General features: G+C 40.3%; 1 non-coding gene across 1 annotated transcript; it reads right to left on the bottom strand.

Annotated features, from left to right (window-relative positions):
• Positions 1-341: 341 nt before the first annotated feature.
• On the bottom strand, positions 342-447 carry LOC112082296. Its single transcript, XR_002896957.1, has one exon. It is a non-coding gene; the product is annotated as a small nucleolar RNA R71 (small nucleolar RNA).
• Positions 448-2798: the final 2351 nt, after the last annotated feature.

The following is a 2798-nucleotide window of genomic DNA, read 5'->3' as shown; positions in this document are numbered from 1 at the left end:
TACTCAAAATTTTCAAAACCGATCTGCAATTCAAGTTCCATTTCCGAACCGGAATGAGTTTGAAGTCAAGCCTCAAATCATCTCATTGGTGAAGCAAAACCAATTCCATGGAGTTCCTTCTGTACACCCCATGGACCATATCGAGCTCTTTGAAGAAATCTGCAGCATGATGAGAACAAACCAAGTTCCACCAGACTATTTAAAGTGTAAGTTGTTCCCTTTTTCATTAGCAGATAAAGCTCACCGTTGGTTGAAATCTTTGCATGCAGGATCGATTACTAATTGGGAAGAATGTAAAACTGCTTTCTTGAACCACTTCTATACTAAGTCAAGGTCGAATCAGCTGAGAACAAAGATCTCAAACTTTCAACAAGGGCCAACTGAATCTTTCTATGAAGCCTGGGAACGTTTTAAGGAGTATGAACGTGATTGCCCTCACCATGGATTTCATGGATCAGGCCTGCTGAGCACATTTTACCGAGGTTTGGAACCAAAATACAAACTTTCACTTGATACAGCTAGCAATGGAGATTTTGGACAAAAGACGATAGCCCAAGGAAGAGCCCTCATCGAAAATTTGGCTCAAGCCAATAGCAATGATTGTCCTGGATACGATCGATAGACGAAGCAAACCGGTACAGACAACAAGGAGATAACCGAGTTGAAGAACATGATGAGCCAGCTTCTGAAGAGCAACAATCGTCCAATCCATGTTTGTGAGACCAACAATGGCGCAGAAGATGAAGGACCTAGTGATATTGATCACATTAATCAGGCCTTTCAAGAAGAAGATGTGAACTATGTAGGAGCACTGGTGCCATATCAAAATCGTTCCAACAATGGTTTCAACAACAACTTCCAGAATGCAAATTACAACAATCTCTCTTACCGCAATCCAAATGTGGAGAATCCTCAAGATCAGTACTACCCACCTCAGCAAAAATCCTTCCAAAACAAGTTCCAAGGTGGAAACTTCGGAGGAACAGGACCATATCAACCGCGACAGCCATATAACTACCAAGGTACGGGTTTTAACAATCAATTTGTACAACAGCAGGGAGTCACGACGAACCAGCTAATTCACAAATCGGTAGATGATGTGTGCTGTCGTGTGTTGAGAGGGTGTGTCAAGTTTTACCCTAATTGAAATCAATAGCCGCAAGTGCACAGCTGATCGATTGTAGTACTTAGGGATCGAATCCACAGGGAAGGAGGATCTTTTCCTGCAAAAAGCCTTTGAAATAAGTATAAAGTAAGGAAGTCTAGAACCAAAACGGTTTTGTGGGGGTTTGGTGGTGAGTTTAAAATGTAAAAACGAAATCTTAAAAGAAAATACGGGAATTAAATGACGTAATAACTAAACTTAACGAAAATGAATAAAAATGAGAAAACAGATATTCTAATTGCTTAAATGAAAATCTACTAAAAAAGAAAGACAATATTGAACTAAAGCTTGAAAGAAAAACGGTGTAAATCAATGGGAAAGAAGGCGTTGGGGTTCAGGGAAGTTTTCTCAGGGGTACGAACGATTCAAAACATTGCTAGAGAGTAAAATTGATAAGATCTTAGCTTAAACTTTTCGAACTGGAGTCACGGACGTATGAATATGCCACTGTTGTGATCATAGACAACTATCTCTCTCAACCCTGACCAGTAGGTTTCCACTCTGCCCTTGGAAGAGAAGAGATGCATTATGTTTAAGACTCGTCCTAATTCACAAATCGCCCATAGGTAGGTTTCCACTCCTATGTTTGTTTTGCTCTCCCAAACTAGATCTGATACCTGATGAACACTTTCGTGTCACCAAGCATCTGGATCAGATTGTAGTTCATGACGCTACTCTCATGCAGTAAAAACGAATTCAGAAGAAAAAGTTCTAAGATTCGGCTCAAAAGCTCATGGAATCCTCATCGAACATATAAATCCCCATCGAAAATCCCTTAATCCGAACAATAAAACTACTCAGACATGATGAACGAAATCAAAGACATAGTATTAAGAAGTAGAATAGAAACCGAAATTGAAAAAGAAAGAACAAGGGTTCAAGAGAACAAATCTCTCTCTCCCTAAAAGCTAAAGCAAAAACAATGAAAGTATGAAGTAAATAATTCGGTTCTCTAAGGTTACACGATTTAGGGTTCCTAAGAAATGTATTTATAGTGCTCAAGACCTCTCTGGACGTCACTTAGGGTTTCTCCAAATGTAAGCTTCAGAAATGGGCTTTTTGGGCTCGGAGGTTGATGGCCGCGATCAGGAGGGCTCTGGCCGCAGGTAATGAGTGGTTTGCCGCGGTCGGGATGCTCCTGACCGCGGGAAATTGCTTGTTGGCCGCGGGTGGAAGTGCTTGCCGGCTGGTTTACAGGACATCTTGCTCTTCGCGTATCTTTTGATTGAACCGTTGGATTGCCAAGCGGTACAGTGCACTGGAAAGCTGATACTTCCATCTTTAAGGTCTCCAAATTTGAGCTGGATCAGACGGTGAGAAGGCCTTCAATCAGGGGTGAACTTCTGACGGTTTGACTCTGAGCTGAAATCTGGTTTTCTATCCATTTTGTTAAGCTTTTCCCTAAGTTACCTGAAAAGAGTCTTGGAACTACAAATACTAGAAAAACATAATAAAAGTACTTAAAAGCAATTAAAAACATAGAAAAAGTATTTCAAAACGATCCATAAAAGTGGTCAAAATACGGTGTTCTCAACTCACCCAGACTTAAACCTTTGTTTGTCCTCAAACAAAACAAAAGCATAAACTGGTTAAGTGAAAACAAAAATAGGAAATGCACAAATCTCATAGACAT

The sequence above is a fragment of the Eutrema salsugineum genome, unplaced genomic scaffold (assembly GCF_000478725.1).
Source record: "Eutrema salsugineum unplaced genomic scaffold, Eutsalg1_0 scaffold_8, whole genome shotgun sequence".
NCBI lineage: Eukaryota > Viridiplantae > Streptophyta > Magnoliopsida > Brassicales > Brassicaceae > Eutrema > Eutrema salsugineum.
Note: the sequence above shows the minus strand (reverse complement) of the source record. Positions and strands in the feature narration are given on the sequence as shown.